This window comes from Leptonychotes weddellii, chromosome 5 (genome assembly GCF_054177405.1).
Source record: "Leptonychotes weddellii isolate Sample4059 chromosome 5, ASM5417740v2, whole genome shotgun sequence".
Taxonomy (NCBI): domain Eukaryota; kingdom Metazoa; phylum Chordata; class Mammalia; order Carnivora; family Phocidae; genus Leptonychotes; species Leptonychotes weddellii.
Genome location: NC_138373.1, coordinates 145,903,827 through 145,928,597, shown reverse-complemented (window position 1 = coordinate 145,928,597; position 24,771 = coordinate 145,903,827). Strand labels below are relative to the sequence as shown.

Sequence of the window (24,771 nt, the reverse complement as noted above, 5' to 3'; positions counted from 1 at the left end):
AGCCTTTTATTCTGGAGTATTCTGGACTTACTCAGTTTTGTAAAATCAAGTCTGGGTCCTCTCTCTGAGAATTTGTCTATGGGCCATGCTGTTGGTACAGATCTTTCTGGGTCCACCAGTGTCCTTTGGGAAACAGACTGGCCCAGACTTGTGAGGCCTGGTGTAGATTTCCTCCTCCTCCCTGCCCTCCTATCCGGTTTTTAGCGGGGCCTTCAGCGGTTTTCGGTAGACCTGCCTTCTATTGAGCAGCCACCTCCTCTGCCGTTTTGGTCTTTGTTTTTGTTTTGAGTTATCTGGCTTTCAAGCCCATTAAAAAATCTGTTAAAATGTATGCAAATTTTAGTAAAGAGGTAAAAGGAGAGATTCTTGAGGATCTCTCCTATGAGTAAATTGCAAGAAACTCTAGTGACTTCTTTGGCAGCTCAAAGGCCTTTAAAAACTGCATCCTTGAACTGTTGTTTTGTCAGAGAAGGGATCTCTGGATAAATGACATTTTCCACCAATACTCCACGTACTTTACCTATCCTTAGAAGGGGTATTATGGTAAGTGAGATAACAGATGTGAAAACACTTTAAAAAAAGCATAAACTCTGAAATATTGTTTGCCCCATGTATCTGTAAAGAAACACACACAGATGGCTAAATTGAATCAACCCCAATGTTTTATTTAATTTAAAGTTTTAAAAGGCAGTGGTTAAGCACATTATCTATGTGTATATATGTATGCATGTACGTACATGTACATACATCCATGCAGACATATATACAAGGAAACCAACCCCTTTCAGCTTTAGCCACTGATGAACTAGGCCCACTGTCTATTGCAGGGTCCATATTCTACTTCTTCATATGACCAATTCTAAAAGTAAAAATAAACAGCCTTAATCAGTTTAACAGTAACTGTGTTTCTTTTTTTTTAAATAAATAAAGTTACCATTAAACTGATCACATATGGTAGAAAGGTCAAACACACACACAAGCGCACACACAGTCCCAATGTACAACCTGTGACCTATGAATGACCTATATGTACAAATGGGGGCTGCTGACCCCCTCCACCCCCAGCAGAGGCCATGAGAGAACTCCCAGCACTCCGGGAGTCCCCATCCTCTCTGCTGGGTTGGAGGACGTGTGTTCCTGGCACCCCGAGTTAGACCTCAGAATGCATGCTCCCATGCAATGATACAGATGGGGGTTCAGTTCTATGGTACTAGTGTTAAGGTACGTAAGAGAATAAATAGGCATCTGTAGCTGCCTCAGAACTAAACCATCATTTATAACCCTTTAGAGGGAGAAATGTATTCTGAAGTTCTCGATAAGGGACCTACAAACTTTTAGAATGTAATCAGTTTGCAAGTCTGGGGCTGTGTGTGTGCGTGTTTGTGCATTTCCACATATTTGTACAAAATTGAAGAGTGGGACTAGGTTTATGGAGCAGCTGCTTGGCTTCCATGTAATCAGTCCTGATCTAACAAGTCACTTGCCTCAGCCCTTATTTAGCGGCTCGTTCTGCTTCTCACGTGGCTCCGTCTGCTGGAGAGATTCAGAAGGGGGCAGCTTTCACAGGCGAGAGAGGAAGGCCACGACTACATCTTCTAAGAACCTTGGCAAACAGAATGGCCAGATTCAACCAGGGCTGCTTTATAGGATGAAGTCCTTCAGTTCCATCCCAATGAAATGGAATTCCTCTTCTTCTGTGGTTAGCCCCTGCCACTCCATCTAACTGCAGCTCTGTACGAACGCCTCGGTATCGCGAAAACACAGGATCACCTCTTAAATATGCTGGATTCTCAACGAGTAAACCAGTTAATGTGTTTCTAGCCAAAGCAAGGGCATAAATGTTTTAGAGAAAAGACTCCCCTGGAGCTACAGAGAAAAGATGCTGATAAAAGCAATATTGAGAGTTGGGCAGGTGACGCTTTTAGTCTGTGTCAGAGCTGGTCTCTTCGATGACAGAGTACTGGTTGAGTGCTTCCTCCAAAGGCGTTATTGTCCCATCAGGTTTTAGTCCCATTGGTTTAAGCAACTCCTCCCTGGAAAAAGAGATAAAAGAGAGAAAAAAAAAGTATTCACCAGCATCACACACACACCCCTCCCCCCGCCCAAATCCACATCCTTTTAAAAAGAAAAGTCTTTAAAAACCAAAGTATTTTTCCTCAAGCTCTCTGTGTGTTTGTAACAGGAAAGATGAAAGGGGCATGGAAAGAAAAAGAGGGAGATAAAAGACTTCATTCACACAGGCCAAACCTACTAAGCCAATTAAAAGTATGAAAAGTCAAGGTCTAAATGGGCTCAGGACAAGGAGCAGGTCTCTTCTGTTTTTAATAGTTAACTTTTTTTCCTTTTGTGGATTCGTTGTTTTAGTGAAGTTGAAGCTGCCAAAATTTCACGGGTCCCAGTGGGCCAGGCATATAATCAAGTGGCTGATTTGATACTTATGGATTTCGTTCAGTGGAATAAATGTCGGATTTGATTTTGCCTCTCCAACCTCTAGCGATACATAAGTACTTCTCGATTCAGTCCAAGTCAACTGGACTCCCCAACTTTCTCCCTCCCTTTTATTTCCTTCTCTCTTTCCTTCTTTTTTTTTTCCCTTTTTTAAACACCATTGCTTTTGTTTGTGGCAGTTTAATTATGGGATTGACAGCCATTTTAATCTCTTCAAAGCTCCCCAACTGCCTCTTTTCAGCTAATCCAATTATATCTACTCCACAAGTTACAGCCTCATCTAAAGATGATTAATTATTGATTAAGTCAATCAAAAAGCATTAGGAAAGATTTATTTAATCTTTTCATAGGCTCTTATTTATTACATGGAGATTATGGCAAATGTACCTGTTGAGTTGCTAACTCTAGTCCTCTTCCCACCCCCAAAATGTCAGCAGTGTACTTTAAGAGTAGCCTCAAAGAGGCACATGAGCTGCTTAAAATTTATTTCTCAAGGAAATGGGCACCACCCACTGAGAACATGTCTATAACCAGGAAGCCCCACGGCAGCAGCTGTAATGCTGGCGGGATCTGGAGTGGAGGGGACACTAAAACTGCTTTCCCTCTGCCTCCTTGCTGTTGTCCCGGAGGCCAGCACAAAGAAGGGCTCCCTTCTGGGGAGGGCCGGCCGCACAGCAGTGTGAGGTGTGAGAGGCGCAGTGAAACCCCTGGGGAGGGGTTAGAACAGCTCAGTGGTCCCTGGCTCAGCCAGCAGGAGCCGAATCGAGCAGCTTCGGCTAGCACCAGAGGACTATTTGAGTAATGGGATGGCTGCCTGGCTATGTTGAGGCTCCTGAGTTATAAAGGAGGAGATGTGGTTCCTGGTCCAAGAAATGGGGTCAGAATCATAGAACTTGAAGGGGCCTCAGAGATCATTTAGTCCAACCCCCTTGTTTACTGAATGAGACTGAGTGACTTACCCAAGGTCACACACCTAGTGGCAAGCTGGACCTGGGACACAGGTTTCCTGCATCCCAGGCTAGCGCTCTTGGTGGTGTACCACCTCTGGATTAACTGCTCTAACTACACTGCAGGAGCACACTGCATTCAGCTGTTCAGTGTCTGTTCAGCTCCTCCATGCCAGAAGCTAGGCCATACACTAGGCAGGGAAAGGAAGAGTGGGCACAACGGTCCTTGAGGAGCAGGTGAAACATATATGAAAAATAACTCCAAACATAATGGGGTAAATGCTGTCCCAGAATCACGAACAAAGAACTGGCAGCTCCAGAGATGAAGCACAGACCGAACTGCCTGGGGGAGGGAGGGTGGCATCACAAATAAGGTATCCAAGGCCGAGCAAAGAAGGCACAGAGCATCTGAGGCAAAGGAGACCAACGGGCTCTGTATGGTCCCATCTACTTGTGTGTTTTGTATCCCTTTTTGGACTGTGTCCATTTCTTTCTCTGTGCTCCCAGGAAGCTGTGAAAGGGCCCAGTGTTTGCAGAGGAGTGAGGTTCAATGAAGGAGTGGCAGGAGGTAAGGCTCAAGAGTAATTTGGGGTCTAGCGGGTAAGTCTGGGTTTTGCTCTGTAAGGGATGTCACATCTATTTTATAAGGCAGTGTCTCTAGCAGCAATGGGGAAGGTGCACTGGACCAGGGAGAACCTGGTGGCAGAGAGACCAGTCATTAGGATGTCATGGTACAGTGTGTGTGACAGGAGACAGGCTACTGGACTCGGGCTGTGACCCGCTGGAAGGGGAGAGGGCTGCTGAAGGAGAGACTGGGGGAGGGGCAGAATGTCCCTGTGGCCTCCGGCTTAGATGACCAAGAGGATGGTGATACAATTCACTGGAGCAAGAACACGGCAGATGAAGTAGATTTTGGTGGGGAGATGCTGACATCGCTCAGGACATGAAGAGCTTGAGGCCCTTGCATGACAACCAGGTAAATGTTTAGGTGAAAGCCAGAAACAACCTGTTTCCATGAAAACTTCCCTCTAGCACTGATATATACCCCATATCTACATTTTTACAACACAGTTGCCTCGTTCCAACTGCTTGTGCTAAAGGATTTTTTGATATTGGACACTGCTTACTAATGACGTAAAAGGACAAGGGGCTAACCTGCTAGGAATAAAACACTGAGGGATAAGAAAGTTGACAGGTCTAAAGGGGCCTGTGGAAGAGGGTACAGTAAGATGGGCTAGGCAGCGAAGGGTCGGGGTAGATAGAAGCAGAACCCTGGATGGGACCAGAGGACTTCTACGGAGATGGTGATGAGACGCTGGGGGGATAGGCCCCCGCCCTGCCCCACTACCAACATGACTCCACCTCTGTGACAACAGGATGATGCTGCGCTAGCTACCAGCTGTACAAAGTAGCTATCACCTTCTCCAAATCTAGGAGGAATATTTTCAAATCAAGTCCATTGGTTTCATCCCTACTCCAATTTCATGATGGAAATAATTAAGAACATTACAGAAGTCCCATGCCCAAATTATAGGAACCTGTCTATGGGATAAAGGGGCCCATATTTTAAATCTCACCTGTGAACTATTCTTCTCAAGCATTTATTTTTTGGGTCCTTTGTATCACCCTCTGAGGGCTCCACAGGATGCCTGGACTTACAGACACCTCTGTAGGAGAGGTGTCATGCTAACTGGCCATATAATTATGCATTTGTGCAAATGAATTAAGATAGCAATGTGATACAGTGTACAAAAACAAAAATATCTGGAATTAGGAAGTCTGTTTGGAGCCTTGGCTATTCACTTACCAGTTGTGTGATCTTGGGCAAGTCTGAGTCTCAGTTTCCCTGTCTGTGAAATGGGGATAATGCTAATACTAGTTCTACCTAATTCCTAGTGATGATGTGAGGAGTAACCATAACAGAACCAGTGGTGGTGGCAATAACAACAATGATGTAGGTCATAGAGTTCTATGAACTGCAAACGAGTCCTAAATATTAGTTATTATTATTGTGGTACAGTGAAAGGCACACACAGGTTTTGGAATCGGACAGACCTAGGTTCTAATCCTGGGTCCACCAGTCACTAACAGTAAGACCTGGAACTCTCTGAACTTCAATTACCTTATCTGTAGAACTGGGATAGAAATACCCACCTCACTGAGCTGTCATTAAGGCAAAAGGTCACTATACATATAAACTGTAGTGTACTGGCTGGAATGTAGGTGGAACAGCAAGTTGCATTTCCTGTCTTTATGTGCTTATGGGAGGCTTTCCCAAGCTGCGTAGGGCACTCTGGGAGTAAGTGGGGGGGATGAATATGCAGAAGCAAAAGACATGGTCCCTGTCCTCAAGAAGCTTTTAGTCAGTTCAGAAGATAAAACACACACACATTAAACAATATTAAAAGAATTACAGAACAGCAGATCAACAAGCTTGAGATGATTAACAGGCAGAGCCCTGCTTTCCCTAGCTTGACAGTTCATCAATATACTCTTATTGTAATTAAAACATGTTTAAAGGAATTTCTTGTCCTGTTTGGGAGTGGAACGAGAGAGGATCTCCCACAGCTATGTGACTGTTCTTTCTGCTAGACTCCAGCCTTACTTGTCACATTCCCATCTCAACGTTTCTAATCTTCCTCTCTATCATGCAACTAACAGCCCACAAATACCCAAATGAAATCTTTGATATAGAGACTCACTCCTAAAATGTCTGATGAATGACCTGGTTATACTACACTGTTTCATTTAATAAGATGTTATATCTAGATATCTAGATCAGCAAGATGTGGACGGAGAATGGGAAGCATTAACGAATACCACAGAAATGTTATTCCACCATCATCTGGGTTAGGTACATGTGGGAGAGACACAGGAGGAGGTGGGGATGCTGATCACAGGCTCCTTGCAGGAGACAGACTCAGGGCCAGACTATAATGGCAGGGATGGACATGGATTCATGGGGAGAAAGGCATCCTAGGAGCAGAAGAATTAGTCAAGCAAAGGCGCAGAAGCAAGAGTTAGTTGTGTGCAGAGATTGGCAAGCAGGCTGGTTTGGCTGAGGTAAAGGAAAAAGAAAGCTCAAAACAGACCTGGGGTACAAAAGAGGATCTGAATGGAGACTTTGAAATCCTAGGCTGACAAGTCTGGATTATAGTTACAGAGGTATTTTTGTCTTCTATTTCATCTAAATATTTATTAAAAATAACTCTCATTACAAAGTTTGAAAGCTATGAAACAGTATTGCCCTGACATGAAAAAGAAAATGTTCTATGCTATAAGTATTCAATTTTCATACCCCTATGTGTCTAGCACAACGCCTTGCCAACAGCAGATCCTGTGTAAGTGTTTATGGACTAAACTGAGTTGCACTTGATGTTATCTTGTACTTTCACAGAAAGGGAATGTATAGTGTTTTATGGGACTCCTAATAAATAAACCATGATCAAGAGAAAAGCTAGATCTTTCGGTAGAAAATTCATTTTCATCATCAAGATCTACAAAGTTAGGAAAGATATTAGCCTTCTACAGGAAATTCTGCATAATGCTTTCCAAGGATTTCTTGTTCTCTGCTAGACTGTGAGCAACTTGAGGGCAGAGTCCATGTCTTATCTAACTGTGATCTGCAGTATCTAGTATAGTCTGGGGACATACAGTAAGTGCTCAGTAAATGCTTATTAAGAAGCTATAATACATTGGTCATGGCATAAATGGAGAATGGTAGAGAACCATTTGTCAAGAATCCTTATATTATTTTAATTATTATTTCCCTGATGAGTCAATGTCATTAGACATTCTGACAGTGCAGCAGAAATCAGGCCCCCTTTGTACCACACAGCCTGGAATTCCCAACCACTAACTGGTGTAGACTCAGTTTCTTACATACTGGGGCATCGGGAGGTCTAGATTCTAGTCTCAGATCTTCCTCTAACTTGCTGGGTGTCCTTGGGCAAGTCATTTCCTTCTCAGGGCTTGAGTCTACCCATCTATAAAATGAAGGGGTTGGACAAGATGATCCCCAAGATTCTATTCTAAGAGTCTAAATATTAGGCTACTAAGTAATTTTGTTCTATTTAAAAAGCTGCTAGGTTTTTAAGACACTAAAACTCAATACTGCTAAGCCTTTGTTTCTAATCAAGATACATATTCTAAAACTAAGAGTCAAACATAGCATCCTACCTGTAACTGACCGACACCAAGACCGGAAATCCTTTCTGCAAAACTACTGGCAGATGATTAGAATGATTACAAAAGTAAATCAAAGCAATGGCAAGTGTTACAAGGAAGGATCTAAATTCAGTCATGGCCCTCACTAAGCAGGCCATTTCATGAAGAGTTACTGGCCCTAAATATATGAAGGTCACATCTAAAAAGGATGGCTAGGTGTCAGATATTATGTACATCATGGTTAAACGGAGATACTGTATATTGAAATGTGCATCAGGATTAAGATATTCACATAGCAACAACTCCTTCATACTTACCTTTAATGCTATACACAGGCCTTAACACAAGTTAAGACTGCCCTCGTTATCATCAAAAAGTACAGTGATGTCTACTGGATAAAGAGCCCATTCTAGGCACTGTGACAGTATCATGGCGGGCTTCTCATCTGATCAGGCATCTGGCCAGGGAAGAGATAAGCCTCCAAGAATGTTCAACTGGAACGAAACATCATTTAGAAATTTGATCTTACTAAACGATAAGGAACCATAATCTATAAGGGCTTGGCCAGGCACGAGGACATAGATAAAGCACGTCCAAGAAAGGAAACCCTATTTTGCCCCAGCCTAACCCTTGGGACTGCTAATGGAAACCAAAAAATACTTTCTTAAAGATTTGGCGGGGGAGGGGGGGGAAGATTATGGGATTTATACCATATTTAAAAATTTTTTTTTCTTCCCCCAGATATATTTTAACATTTTCCTGAGCCACCATTTCCCTGTAAGGGTGGTCCTCTGGGATGCCTGGGCTTACATAATTTCTCAGAACCTTAGAGAAGGTTCCATTTCTTAGGGCTTCTGGTTCCTATGTAAGTAAGTCTTTCCCCCAGAAATGACAGTGCAATATTGGGGCTCAGTACTAACATACCCAATCGCACATTATAGAATAGGCCAGATGTATATATGTGTATAAAACACCTTACTTGACCTGGAAGCAAGAGAATACTCTTGCCCACAGCACATGTTTTTGTGCAATACAAACAAAGCATTCAATTCAAGTGTACTTGTTGAAAAACAGGACATAATTAAGCAGTTGGTAAAATGCATTCTTGTTTCCCACTTGCAGATCTCCCAAGAGTCCCTTCGAATTTACCTATACGAGTTTCAGCTTCCCGCTTGCCACTTAGCTTGATAACGACTCAAAAATCATTCCCTTGTTTTCAAGGGCTCTTCTTTCTTGTCTGCTCTGTGTACTACAGGGCAGTATTGACACATGGAATTAATGACAGGGTCTGTAATGAAACAACAGTCATGCAAACACCAGTCTGCTCTTTTGATAAAACAGCATGTTAGAGACCTATTCACCTCCCTCTAATTGAGTACTGCATAATAGTTCCGATCCTTTTATGTAATATATTTTGTTCTATGATTAGAAAAGAAGAAAGGGGGAAACCTGTGAGGCATTGCTTCCTTCAATCGCCCCCTGATTAATTCTCTGTTTCTAATGAGGGCGGCTGCTATTTAGGCAGGTTCTGTTACATACTTGTTTTGTTGACTTCTGTACAATGTATAACAAAACCCAAGACGGGATAATTGGGAACCATTTCTGTGGCACAGGGATTCCTGCTCTTAATGTAAGGTTGGCTTGGAAAAAAAGAACCCTCACATTTTAAATTAGCCATTTCATACATCTGAAAGATAGGATGAGAAACTGGTAAATAAATAAAACATTTTTAATGAACACAGAGCTTTTCCAAAAATGCCTGCTAGAATGGAGCCTGTGCTAGCCCGGAGAAAGCAGCTCTGTAATCTGCTCTAATTCCAAGTCTGAGAGGGCATCTTATTTCAAGATTTCAGCATCACTGGAACAGTCCATAATCCACCGAAGTACAGTGGACTACCTAATAACTTGTTGATATGCTTACAAGTGTTTATAACCCCTTTTTCTCATAGAAAAATATTATAACTTTGGCCATTGCTTAACATGTTCAGTTACATGCTGGGCAAGAATGTCATTTGGGCTTGGACCCTGATCCTTCATCTTTCATGATTTCCCATCTAATGGCTTCCTAGTGCTGACTGGGTACACTGATCTTTCACTAAGCCACTAACCCAGTACATTTGGAGGGGTATGGTGGCTTTTCCATAGCAAATTTGAGGTCTTCAGGCTGCCTCTTTCAAAACAATTCTGAGATCTTCCCTCAGACCTCACCATTGTGCTTTGGGACTGGGTACAATTAGGAAGGTAAATATGTAGCATAAAAATATTTCCATGACAAATGGATATGGCATACTGTCCACTACTTTGGACTACTTTCTACTTTATAAAGGTAATTGGCAGTTGCCTAAATAGTGCCACTGGGAAGCCTTTTTAAAGTTAGATTTTCTTAATGTGATTGCATTAAATATAAGAATTTGTTAGAATACCTGTAATCATTCTTTTTAAAATAATTAAAATAACTCATATTAACACAGAGTCATAGCAATTTTACTGGTTTCCTTCATATAAAGGTGTGTGTGTGTGTGTGTATGTGTGTGTTTGATATAAACTATTTATTTTAGCACCTCACCTGATCTTTGAGAAGACCTCAACTATGGAATGAAAAAGCAGGAATGCATGTCTTCCAAATCTTAATTCTCTTCTCCGGTAAATACGCTTACCGTCTGTCTTCATGCTTTGCATTTTCTTAAAATTTAGAACATCTTTTTTAAAATCAGACTGACACATTTTTGAGAGCTGTTGGTCATTTTTTCAAAATAACGTAAGATCTGGAGTCTTAAGACTGAGAACTGAGTATTGACTATGTCATTAACCAAGATATGCCTGATCTTGGGTCAGTCCCTTAATGATTGGTCCCATTTATTCTTCAGTGAAACACTCCTTGCCCTATCTAATACAGAGGGCTGCTTCACCGATCATTAGAGATCATATGTATATGGAAGCGCTTTTTAAACTTGAAAGCACTACATAAATATTAGTCTTTTATCCTTGTTTCTGTTAGAAGATCACATGCAAAGCTTCTAAAAATTTGTTACCTACCTCACATTAAACAGCATGGTTAAAAAAATATGTAGAAAGAGGTTAGGGACAGTGCTAAAGAATCAAATTTAGTTTTATCCTAAAACTAAAGTGAAAGTATTCTTATTTCTTGGTAATTTTTCTACAGAATTTTTCTATCCTGTTGTCTAAATTAGCAAAATAAATATTAATAAGAGATCAGCATGCCAACTGACACTGTTGAATAAAGCAGGAGAAATAGAAGTTCTTACATGCTTTCCCCAATTAGAAAGACTTAAAAGTTGAAGGAAGGTAACTACGAGCACCTGTAAACAGACAGGGGACATTATTCTTACTTGATGTTTCTCTAACAGATAGAAGCCATTTCAGCTAGTGCTTAAACTAAGAGTTCAAAGTAGTCATTCCTACTACTGAGGTTAAAGAACAGTGACTACCAACAGGCAATACAAAGGTCATATGACATCCTACTTAGAGGTGTCTAGCCAGTGGAAGGGCCCTCTATAACCTAAAGATACACAATATCAAGTTTCTCAAATTAATCCTCCCTTGCTACTTTAAGGGTATATTAATTTAACCGGATCCAAGTTCCCTTAATTGAATTTCCAGGCAACCTTACAGTGTACTTTAACAATGCAGAATAGTGCTGCCACACGTAAATATAATGTAAGCTACAAATGCAAGCCACAGACGTAATATTAACTGTTCTAGTAGCCAGATTGAAAAAGATAGGTAAAATTGATTTTCATATATTTTGCTAACCCAGTATATTAAAAATATTATTTCAACATAAAATCCATATTAAACAATTGAGATATTTTATATTTTTCTTTTTATACTGAGTTTTGAAAGCCTGAGTATTTAACCCTTATAGGACATCCCAATTCAGACTAACCGCATTTCAAGTGCTCAGTAGTCCTATATGGCTTGTGGTTACTGTAATGGACAGCACAGATCTAAAAGATTTTCTGATATAAACAATTAAGATCTTTACACTTTTGTACCTACAATAGATCTCACAATGCTTTACAAATTGGATGCTTCTGAAACATACCTGAAAAACATGTCCTTGACTAACTTATCATAAAGGTGGGTGTGATCACAGTTGCTGATATTTTTGTAAGCAGAGTAAATTATTCATAGGGAAAAAAATTACATATTACTTCTCAGTCAGCCCATCCCAGCTTTAGTAAGTCTAAAAATAATCTCTGGGTTAAAGGGAACTATTCCCATATTTGGAACCTGCATTTATTAAGAAAGCCATGTCCCAAATACTGCACAATGGCTGGCAAATATATATATATGTAAATATAATAGATAAGGAAGAAATGGGAAAACAATTAAATGTAAATTTTAGATTCTGATAGAATGTATAAGCAAAACGGCAATGTACCTTGTTAATGTGACTGGGGTGGGGTGGGGTGGGGTGGGGTGGGGGGGTGGGGAGGGATGGCAGTAGAAGATTAATCAGTGCCTGGTTCCAATTAAGGAACTAAAGGGGATTAGAAAAGTCAAAACAAAACTGAAACTTGAAATATTATTTCCTTTGGTTAGTTTAAGCTTAAGCCAATCAATCCTTTCTCCCTTCTTCTGGAGGAGGCTGCGTTATTATACATGAGCTGTATGCTGTAGCTAAGGCGAACGCAATTGTATGAGACCCACTGGAGTTGCTTAACCACACAGTCCCCATTCTAATCTCCCACTTAAGTTGCGGGGGCTTTTTTTCCAATTCAAAGAAGGAAAGAGGAGGTGGAAAGGGAGGCAAATTTCATCCCCTCTTTCACCTCTGCTCTCACATAGAAAGCTTCATTGAACATTTTTAATCTCATGCCTCAGGCCTTAATGCTTATGACATATATTACAATGATCACTTTAAAGAAATTATGTGCCCCAATATTTAAATGAGTCAGTCATGGGCCAAAGTACCTTTATGGAATTCCTTTCCAGCCTTGAATTTTATCATATCTGGCCAAGAAATGGAACTGACAAAGGTATAAAGTCTTAAACCATGTAGGCTATTTTATAGAGCAAAAAACTGGCCTATAGATGTGGGGATCAGCTGTGCTCATTATTTCATCATCACACACTAGAGGAACCACAGGGTACAAGGCACTGTACTAGCTAGACATGATGGGATTTATAGGGTTCAGATTATTTTCAAACTCTTATGACCTCCAGGTCCACTGCCAATCCCCTTACCTACATCTGTCACAAATACAATCCTTATGCACACACACACACACACACACACACACTCACTAGGAATACTACTAAGTCAGTTGGTATTCAATGGGAAGAAAATGTTTGAGCATGAATCTCTCCGGTGTCCTTGGAAATAGAGCTACGATAAAGCTGCCAAGGTAGTGAGCTCCTTGCAGCAGTCGCTATGCCCAGCATGGAGGCAAAGTGGAAATGTAACTTTAATTTTTGCATTGGTGGTTTTATAGTTCTGGTAGTGGATGGCATCTGTACCCTACACCAGGCTCAGTAACAGTACTTGGCATGACCAACCTTAGTCATCACTTTGGTAAGTGCTTTGGCACGGGCCACTGTTGCTAACCACCATCCTGGTGCAGGTCCTTCACATCTGCTCTCCTATGGATGGAAAAAAGGAAGTGTCTAGTGTCCATTCATTGGCCACGTCACCTCCAATCTAGCCTTTACTCACATGCCTTTCAATTCAGGCCCAGGAGAAAATGATTTCATTTTTGAGAAGAAAAGTTAATCAGACAAAGCTACAGTACACTCTTAGCACAATAAAGACTTGGTGGGATGAAGAACATCCTCAGAGTGACAGCTGAGGGAACTAACCAGTACCACAATGCTGAAGAGGATGATTAGGAAGTGTTCTGGCAAACACTGACTCTAACAGACAGACACAGTAGCACAGTGGACAGAGCAAAGGTCTTGAGTTCTGGAAAATGAAGTTCCTAGTCTCACTTTGGTATGAAGCTAGAAAGAGAATGTATGTGGAAGTGTTTTGTAAACTGTTGAAATGGATTATCACGTCATTAGCTTGGAAATGTTTGGGGCAATTCTTTGGGATTCCCCCAATTAGAAATCTGATAACAGATTATATTAATCAAATAATGATAAAACAACCTGAGCTTTTTGGAAGAAAGATGCAGTATATGAATACCAAAGGTTTATCTTATTGACAGGAGTAGATTTCCCTCTATTTGGAATGAACGGTCATTTCTCCACTTATCTATTAAATACCTTTTAAACTTCAAGAATCAGCACAAATGCTATCTTCCCTGTGAAATCGTCCCTGATTCATCCAGACAGAATGAACTGCTCCTTTTCCTGGGTGTTTACAGTTTAACATAGACCTTATTTTGTCATTATTTCCATCTACCTTGTATTTTAGAACAGATTATAGCCATTTCCTTCACTAGAATGTGAGTTTTCCAAAGGCAGAGCCTGTCACATTCTCTGAATCTCCCTCATCTTCCTAGCACAGTGCCTTGCACAGAGTAGCTGCTTAATAAATGTTCCCTGAATTGTACTGAACTTAGTCTACTTTAGCTCTATGCCATCTCCTCTACCTCAAAAAAACCAAAAACCAAAAATCAACAGTGAAGAGAGAGAAGAAACTTAAGACAAACATATAAGACGCATAAAGAATGGCTTCATTCTTTGCATTCCTGCTTTGGAATGCCCACTGCTGATCTCCATACAGTTTTGTCATTGATTATTAGTGAGAGCAAATGTTAGAAAGCACACACACAAAGGCAGACAATGTAAAAAACCCACCACACGTCATGCAAAAAATCTGTGATTTAGGACTATTTTTAAAGTTGCCTTTAGCTTCAATTTTAATGGCAAAATCGGTACCATCAAAGCCAACACAAGACATATTTGCTCTGTTTTATTCGTGCAAAAATCAGTATCACCTTCAGATTGAGTTGGGCATCTTCTGGGTGTTTCTGGGTGAGTACACATTTTCTTTGAGGCATAGTTTAAATCAAGTGGAAGCTTGGATACTTCAAACTTGACATTTGTGTATTTATTTGTTGGCAGCTTCTAGAATATGTGGATTCCCCTGGGATTAAAAGAAGGTCCTAGCACCGTTTTCTGTCCCTTGTATAGGGATGCCTTATGAAATGATCTTATCTCTTTCAGTAAGTCAAGTACCTGGGTTATACTGTATTATTTTAGGCAGTCCTTCCCCCATCTCCCACTTTCCTAGTTTGGAGTTTACTCATTCAGGGATATAGGCAGTTGAACAGCATCTGTGTTCTCTTTTAAGGACTCCTATTATTGGAGTGAAATTTATGAAACTTGTTTACTGTCCTAACACACTGATATGCTCCACATAGGTCCTTATTAACACTTCCCTCTCCAGCTTCTACTAGATGGACTCTGTTGGTTCTCATCCTAACTTTTATACTTGCACCACTGTTTCATTAGCTACATCAGATCCTTTCAGAAGTAGCCAAGCACAAATCTTACGTTTATATATTCATTCAGAGCTTGTAATTCTGCTTCCTGTACGTTTGCCAACAGTATCTTCTCTTTGACTGTAATTCCTTCGGTAAAGGAACATGTCAGTTCTCTATGAAGGTATGGAGAATGTCATTTGCAAACAAAGGTCATTTGAAGATTGTGAGCATAGTTAGCTGTAGATTCTAACCTCTTTGGGAAAGGATGGAAATTCAAAAGGACTAGCTGGAAGTCACTAAATTCTAGTCATACTAGCTTTGTGGATGTGATCTAGATGATGAAGCTGTTTATTTCTATATAACTACTACCACATTCCCAGCATCATTTGAAAAAAGCTCAGACTCTGCCGTGTCTCCCTGTACTTGTCATACTCCCCATGTCAGTCAGCCTCCTGCTGTGCCTTAACCTCTATTTGTTTCTTTGTACCACCCTTCCCTATAATGGTTGGCTTTCTGGCTTTCCCTGGATTCTTCTGACTGAGGGATACTAGCCTTTACATAGTTGCTGTGAAAAAGGAGATGCTCAGAAGAAATACACCTTTAAGTGGCAGCTGCCCCAACACACAGAAGCACTCACTCAAGATGGCTTAAAGGAGACAGGGACTCAATGTATGACTAGAAAATAGAGCGATTCAGGCAAGTGTGAAAGGAATTAATATTTTCTAGTAACCCCTCCAAGATGACTAGTTGCTGATTAGTATATATTTGACTTAAGTATTTTCAAGACTGGCTATTTCCGGAAGGGAAGGCGGTGTGAAGCAAGAAGGGAAGGGGAGATTGGCTTTAGAACCCCTAATTAATATAAGCACTTGCTTTCAGAAAACCCTTAATTTGAGCTATTCCTTTTCACTTTTTCCTGTTGGGTGCATGACATTTTAGAATTCTTGGTATCAGCAGCAACCCAAAAAGACAGAATTGCCAACTTGCACATCAAAAATGAGGGGGGGAAAAAAAAAGCATAATGATTTGGAACAAAAACCAAAACAGACTAAAACAAAAAATACAAGAAGCAGCAAAATCATTGAACCTAACTCATAGCATCTTTTTGAAGACAGGGAGGTTAGTTGGTTAAATATCACAGTGATCTAGTAGTTACTGTCCTAGCTTTGAGAGTTTAAATGTTTAAGAATGCACATCCAGAAGCGGCACATGTAGAAAAACCATGGTAGCCAAGAGAGATCTGACCTACTGCTGCCCGGGCCACCCTGTTCCAATTAACATGGATTTCCAGAGTTGCTGTTCCATGATAACTCTCAGTAAGAGAGACAAAGAAATAGAACATTTTTAGAAACCAAGCAGAAAATGGATGGGAATACAATACCTGGAAAGTTTATCAAGCATGTTGACAAGTTTCATGGCTTCATATTCTTTTTGTTCTTCTGTCATTTCATCTATGGGATTTGGCATTGGTTCCTCTAAATGACCAGTGATAAGATTAATGCTACAAAAAGAAAAAAAAGTTATGCTGTATGTTTTAAAATTATGCTCTTTCTATACTTTCTGGTCCAAGTTGTAAGTTGTAATAAGAAAGAGTATAATAGCCAAAAATTGGCAATAATAGCAATTTTGTAGTATAGAATTACTATAGGAATTTTAAAAAATTTGCTTCTTCTACTAATTTGCTTTGGGAAATGGGTGGTAGTTTTACTTTAAAAAAAAAAAAACAATAGCTGACTTGCCAACTTTGTTTTTTTAAAGGCATGGCTGCTTTTTAAAAATATGAAATTTGATTGGTGCCGTTAGGATAAATATCCTTGGATGCATAGTTTATTAATTTAAGGGGACAAATGATTTCAGAGTAGGAGAAATCCATTTTGTGATACAGCATAAAACACACGTGTCAAAAAAACTGGAAAAATGATGGCAGAGAGGCTGAAATCTGAAAATGAAAGCATGCCGATTTATCATCTCAGGAAATTAGTCCATTAGTGAGACCACAGAAGGCAGTGAGTGTTCAAATAATAAAAGATAAAGCAGAAGAACAATTTTAATTAGATTTGATCTGACCTAGATAAAAAAAAAAAAGAATGAAATCTAGCCTACCAAGAGACAGGTATACCATCTGACTTTCTGGAAATAATAAAGTACTTAAAATGTGTATGTCCCATAAACTTTGTACGAAGTTCTAATACCAAACAAGCTATCCTCTTAGATGAAAGCCACACTTTTTTTTTAAAGGAGATGAAAGAAAATTCTTCAATGGCTGCTAAATATCTATAACTTAAACATCTTTCTGGAAAAGTAGACAAGAGGTTACGGCATTTTGTTTCAGCCAAGTATGGACAGTTTGCAGGGATATTTCATTTGATCATTAAAAACAAACAGCAAATTGCTAATAAATTGCTTTCTAGGGTCTACAAACACAAATGCTTTCAGTGGCCAGGCCTGCAGGATAAGCGAATGAGTGAACTGGTCAACCATAAATAGTGTGGAGTGTTGGGGACTGGAGTAAACTTGAGGACAGTACCAGTCTAAAGTGGCAGGAGGTAGAATCCTGTGGGCCAAAACAAAGACCTTGTAATCAAATAGGTCCTCTGGAGGCTAGCTTGCAAGCCCTGCTTTAGACTTTGACTTGGGCAGGTTAACTTTCTTTACTGACCAGGGATTTCTCATTTGAGTAGTAAAAGGGCTAGGTTACTAGGTACTATTATCTATTATTAAAAGATTTCCTTTTCTTTTTCTACATTCCTCAGGGGGTACATGATATTCAGATTTTTGTGGTAGGACTCAGTGCTCAGCATCCTCAAAAGCCAGATCTAAAACATCTGTTTTAACAGTCTTGCTTAAGACCTACGTCTACAGCCATGATTAAAAAACTTTTTTTTTCTTCAAAGCAGTGGATCGACCCATCCACCTCCCCCTGCCTTTTTTTAAACAAATGAAATCTACACAGAAAGCCCATATATAAAATAGACAAAGTGGAACTGCTCAAGCAGAAGAGGGGATGGGGTGGTCAAGCAAAGTGGAGGCCTAAAGCCCCTTATGTTTGTACTTACTTGCTTCCTCTTAAGTTTGCCCCTGAGGTACTTTTAGGAACTCTGGGAAATAGTCTGAAAACTCACAGGCTTGTCAGTCATTCTTAGCTTAGGCTGCACATTAGAATCACCTGGTAAACTTTAAAGAAAAGGCTTAGGCCTCACCTGAGACCAACTAAATCTATGTATTTTATTTTCCTGGTGATTTTGATAAACAATGAGGTTAAGAACCACACAGGGCTAGAGTGCCAACTTCAGACACTCACTGTGTGCTACTATTCCCTCTTTTTGTTTTTGTTTTGTTTTGTTTTTTAGGTGCTCATAATAGAAGAGAAAAAGGCCTCTAGTTAGTGGTCATTAACAAATACACTGAAATGGGGTCATCATAGTTCCCAAAGTCAAGAACAAATGGAACCTAGACAAGGCTTCAGAGAACTACAGCATTTTTAAGATGTATCCAGATGCCACACTGAAAATGTAATTCCACCACCCATCTATTATTTGCTTAGGCTTATCACAACAGAACATTTCACTGGTTTACTTTCTGCCACCTGCTAAATTCGAAAAACGAGTCTTATAAATAAATTAGTAAAGGTACTTATTATAGGCACATACTACTTCCCAAGCAGACAAAGGAAATCAGGCCTTAGAATAAAGTACAAGGGAAGGTAGACGTATTAACTATGTAAAACATGTTCGATTTGTCTCTTGAGAGAAGGCGCCTCTTCTCAAGTTTAGTGGAGGGGTGATTTAAGAAATCAGATCCACAGACTGTTTTAAAATATAATGACATTAGCACAAGCCATCATCTGCCTTGGGGGGAAAAATGTGTCAGGAGGATACACTGGTAAGCTCTGTGGTATCCACAATGTAAAGTCAGGACATGAATTTCTGAATCAGGGCACATTTGATTCTTTCTTTGGTTCTTTAAAGGGCTTAATAGAAATGATGTCCATTTTCCACAAGCTGACCTCAAGTCCTCTGCTGCCAAAATGATTTAATGACTTGCTCCGAAATTAGCTACTAAAGTCACAAAATCCTTTGCTCACTGAGCATAAAAGCAGTAGGCAGAAATTCATTCTTACAGAGTAAGAATTTACCATCCTTTACTCATGCAATACCCCCCGCCCCCAGTATGCAGAAGAATGTACACAATATCACAGAAAACACAAGTTGGGGCACTGAACTGTGCCACTCATAGGAAAAATGCCAATGTGCTTGGGGTCAGGAGGCAGACTTGGAAATTGTCTCCCCTCCTGCTCCCCACTTCAAACCAGACTCCTGTGGTTTCCCTACCCAGAAAGGAAGAGGAAACAAGTAAGTCACTGTAACAATGATGTGAGGTTTCATAAAGTAGATTATTTTCAGTTGACCAATCACTTGCCACCTTTATAGAACCTCAAATAGTATAGTCTAAGACTTAACTTTCTAGGTTTCAGGATCTTAACACTGAAATTCTGGGGTTAGTTTAAGACTCTGAAATTCTGGGGTTAAGTTTAAGTGAGCCAAAACTTACCCAAAGTAAGTTTTTAAGACTCTGAGTCTTAAGATGCTTTAGGTACACTAATTGTGGCGGATACTATACTGGGTAATTTTATGGTATGATTTTGTCTCACCCTATCTGTTCCCCTACCCCATCTTTCCAGCACTCCAATTCTATGATTATATATGTCTTTCAGTTAGGTGACAAGAATTATTTAAACTCATTTGTTAGTGTATCATCGAGCATTTTGTATTATATAAGGTCATTACATGAACTGACCACAGTTATGGGCCTGGTGATGAAGGGATTAAGACATAAAAAGGTATGGGCATATGAATATATATGTAAAAGCTGAAATATATTTCAAGACTTTTGCTTTTCAAATTGTTGCTATATTTGCCCAACATCAACAGTACCAGGTCACTTAACAAAAAAGCTATTAAGATTTCCCTGAGCTATATTAAAGTTAACTTCAATCTCTAAAAAGTGGGGATTAAATTTTACTCAAAGCATTCTGGTTAAAGAAGAGTTGGCTATAAGGGCAAATCTATACAGAGGCTAAGCAGGTAAGATGAATGAAAAGGATCCACTGTTAAACCAGAGGAGCTTATGCCTGGTATGATGGGGACCACCGCCACTCAACTCCATCAGCCAGTTGCCTGCCATGTGAAAATGCAGGCTTAATGTTATTAGAACTTATTCAAAAGAAGTTAGAAATCCAAATTTCCATCTGAAATATCTGAATTCTAAATGTTGGCAAGTAATTGGGAAGTACTATGTAAAACAAAATAAAAACACAAAACTAAATAACCAATGAATGCAACATCAAGTACAGAACCTAACTGTGAGACAATTTGCAACCTCTAGGAAAGGATCAGGGTTTTCAGGAAAAGGTATTTGTGAGCCCAGAGCCAGGATGGGGTGGGGGGGTGGGAAAGGAGAGGTTCTATGCAAATAAGGCTAGAAATGTCTTTCCAGGAAAAACTCCCCAGAATACTTGCCCCCTAACAAAACAATAAAAAGAACAGAGTGGAAATTTACTATATCCTTGTTCATTTAATTCAAGAAATATAAAAATACAGATTTTTTGGCATAGCTTCAATAATGGTGACAATTACAATGGGAGTTAAAGCAACAAAACAAAATCTTGACAAAGAAAGTCTCTTGTCTCATGCTGGAGAAATTATACAGCTGTTGCCACAGCTACTCCTGAGAGAAATATAGCCAAGAAGGAAACACCTCTGAGTTGCTTAGTACAATGATTCTAAGCTTCTGTATGTGATTATGAACTAGTGTAGGGTATTAAGAGTATAAGGAGGTATCCTAGAGTTCTGCCCACCTTGGCCATCCCCTCCTTCTGCCCTCCATTTAGCAGACCTTTAAAGATACCTCTTTGAACCCCTAGGCTCTTATATACCCAGCCTGAAAGCCACTGGTCTAAAATGAGCCAAATGTCATTAGGCACACATCTTTCAACTGATGTTTGGAATGATGTACAAAACCATATTAGTTACACTATACCACCTGTGTAGGCAAGGGGCCTCCATGCTCAGAGGCACAACAAAATTGGTATAAAAGTTAGAATTTAGACATTTCTCTTTCTGATACAGGACCAAAGTTTATCTGAAAACTTAACAAACATGGCTAGACTTACACCAAAAACCTGTGTGGCATGTAACTTGATTCTATGAGTATATTTCTGCTAATTGCAGAAAGCCATTTCCAGTCCATTAAATACACTTACTTTGACACAAAAAAGATGGTTGTGAAATTAAGTCTCCCATAGCCTGAACGTAAGCTCCACACAATTGTTGGTTTCAGATTCCACTAAAGGATTATAGGTTACCTTGGTGCATCAATCAGAATCCACTTACATTTTTGACAACAGGACTAGGGCCAACTGGATAAAGGGCATTTTCTCTGCTTCTGCCAATACTAGCAACTGTTGTGAATAAATGCATCATACGAAAAGCATACCGTGATCTTGAGAACACGGATTGGTGAAGAGTAATCAGAGGGTAGGGGAGAAAGCAATCCTTTCAGAGGCTGAGTTTATAAGCTGGACTAGACTGGTAAAAAGTTTTCATAATTTTTAGGGAAAAAGTTCTTTGAGAGCTACAGATAACTCCCCAAAGCACAAAGGGTTCTCTTGCTTACAAAGTACTTTGTTTACCACCACTTCCACAAGGACCATTTGAATAAGCATTTTTTTTTTTTTAAGTAGGCTCCACATCTAACGTGGGGCCTCAACTCGCAACCCTGAGATCAAGAGTCAAATGCTCCACCAACTGAGCCAGCCAGGCACCCCATGAATAAGTATTTTAAATTAACAAACATCCCACTAGAGTGTTTCACCTGAAAGAGGGAAGATGTAAGAAAAAAACAGATGCAAATCTATCTGAAGGGGAAAGATGTAATGCTATGTGAGAAACACATATTTATACTTGTCATGAACAATGTTTAAGAAACACAACAAGGTTTCACAACGGTGACTATTCTGACCACACTAACACTCCATTCCTATGAACAGTATAGGCCAGGTCCAAAGGCTGAAGAAGATTCCAACTAGGGATGTAATAAGGTCTAAGTATAGAATCTTCCTAGCCAAGACAGTAACAATACCAAACATCATGGTCCTTGATTTAAACAAAAGGTGCTCTCCTGAAATCTAACCTCACTTTCATAATCTAACACATTTCTGTTTCCCATTCTACTAGGAGAGACCCAGCATTCTTATATTTTCTCCAAGCAATTTCTTGTTATAGTAGCATTCTGGTGCTTGTAAGATATGTGATCATTACCACTGGTAGAAATCATCTACCAAACGAAATCAACAATACACACTGAGATATAATGACATCAACTATCCGTAAGTATTTAAGAGCTTTTTTTAAATCTTAGTTGACTTGTCCACATAACTTGGGACACAATATATGCCTAATATAATTTCTACTTCCATTTAAAAATATGAAAGTATACCTCAAGTGGTATACTTTAATTTCTCAAATGGAGAGAGATAAAATATTAAACTGATATGAAAATATAGTTTATGGAATAGAAAAATCAAGAGCTAGCAAGACTAATTTAGAATGGTGACTTCTATAATTAGGGAAAGGTTAAAGTATGATTCCTCTATCTAAGCTTCAATTACATGATAGAGATGCTCAATTTATAACATCTAAATGGTGGCAGTCTTAAGAATGTACTGCTTAGAGTCACTGCTAGCTTTTTTCCCCAAAAGTCTTTTTTTTCTAGGACACACTCTACAGGATCCTGCTGAGGCTGAACTGGAGATACTAAAAGTGATGCTACCTACCCAGCCTGATTTGCCAAGGAATACAGGCCATATAAGTCTTGTGTAATTAAGGAATGATCTTTGCTTTTACCTTCTGATAACCTAGTACTTTCATGTTAACAGGGCACAATCTATCCTTTTTAAAAAAAAGCCTATTTTAACCATGTTAATAAGAGAAAAAAGGATACAAAATTTTATTTAAAAAAGCCTAATTTTGCAGATGATTTTCTATCCTTTATCAACTACCACATGTTCCTCATTACATTCTAGAAACTGCCAGTAGAAAACCTATCATGTCAACATCATCGATAATGCCAAAAGGAAAGGGCATACCCTTTGAACATTCAGTAACGGAAACCAGAAAATTGAGCTCAGATAACTTCTAATAAGTGGAACTAAGAAATTGACCTGGGATGGGGGGTTAAGAAGGGGAAAAAAAGGATGGGGAGGAAACAGAAGAAAGTAGAGGTGGTCTGTGTTGGGATAAGAGAAGAATTAGTCTTTGATTTCTAAGCACTGATTCAGGGAAGACTTGATAGAGTCTCCGGTTAGCCTACTCAGTGCAATAATACATCTGTTAAAAGATTATTACCCAAGTAATAATTTTGATTAAAATTTACTGTGGAGCTACACTTCTTTCCTTTTGCTAGTAATGTACCATTTTATTGACTCATATGGCTTTTATGGAAGAGGGAAGATCAGAATTTATGGAACCTATGTTTAGATTTCTGAGAAAGAATGAAGCATCAAATAACCAACTTAAATACTTGATCTCGGTTATACCTTATAAAATCTCAGCCTTATGGAAAAGAAAGCAAAAAGTGGGCAATAATACTTTTTAAGTATATGATGGTATACATCTAAAAATACCATTTTTCCAAATACTTAGGAGAGGATAATGAGCATGCAGCAGAATATTTCTCACAATATTATCCTTCCTCAATCACTTGAAGTCACTCTTTAAGCCACTAGCTATGAAATTGCCTCTAAAAACACTATTAAATGGAAAGCTTCCAAATCCACAAAAGAAAAGAAACACTTGAAAAATGAGAGACGAAAGAAGTGAAAGGCAAATAACCAAATCAAAGGCACAGACATAGTTAGGTGAAAAGAAACTTGATACTATACTTTGGTTTTGCATTTTTGTATTCTTCAGTGTCTGTGTCCTCGTCCTCTGAGTACCAATTATCTCCTCTTCCTCCAGCCAAGAGGCCCCTGGCCGCCAACAGTCCTGCAGCATTCCCATAGCCAGTGTATTTCAGCAGGCTATCCACTGCAAAAACAGAAGAGGTTTTTAGACAGGAATCCTTGGGTGCTCACTGTCATAACCAACTATTCACCAGTACAGGGAAGTTTGGAGATATATACCACAGCAGTAAACCTTAAAATTGAGAGGTTTTCAAAGTGTGGTAGAGGTTATACTGAACTACCTACAAATTCTCCTACATGCTCTGAGGACCAAAAGCCTTTTTTCAGGTGTCAGAAATTCAAGCAGAACTGTTTGGAATATACTTTGTGGCAGGAATGGAGCCTCTGTGACCACAGGGTCATTGGTAAGGGTGGTATTTTAGGTTTCTGGTCACAAAGCTTTTCATTCAGTTTTAGAGAAAGGATGACTAGAAACTAGAATTAATGAAACCCAGACTGGAATTTTACCAACACTGTCATTATCTAAAATCTTTCTTGTACCCTTTAAAGGAATGACAGGGAAAGAGTACCAGAGATCACAAAACTTAAGGATGTTTACAAAAAGGATAGCTAAGTTACTTTTCTAAAAAAGTAAGCAACAGTACATAAGCGCATGATACCCACTGAGAAGGTAGGTCCAGGAGTTAGACTGGCTAGATTTTATTAATGGCTCTACCACTTACTAGGCTGGTTGACTTGGAGAAGTTATCTTATAGCACTGTACCCCACTTTTTCTAGTCTGGAGAATTGAAATAATAATCTACTTCACAGGTTAATACATGCAAAGCACTTAGAAAACTATCTGGCACAG

The 24,771-nt window shown here is 39.5% G+C and overlaps 1 long non-coding RNA gene across 2 annotated transcripts; it reads right to left on the bottom strand.

Moving 5' to 3' along the window:
- Positions 1-644: 644 nt before the first annotated feature.
- On the bottom strand, positions 645-24,771 carry LOC145721900 (uncharacterized). Of its 2 annotated transcripts, XR_014145906.1 has the most exons (6): positions 23,901-24,771; positions 16,341-16,460; positions 13,086-13,169; positions 8,712-8,850; positions 7,880-8,056; positions 645-2,033 (listed from the first exon to the last, which is right to left on the bottom strand). It is a non-coding gene; the product is annotated as an uncharacterized LOC145721900 (long non-coding RNA). The 2 variants fall into 2 exon arrangements; XR_014145907.1 differs by lacking the exon at positions 13,086-13,169 and having other exon boundaries at positions 23,901-24,770.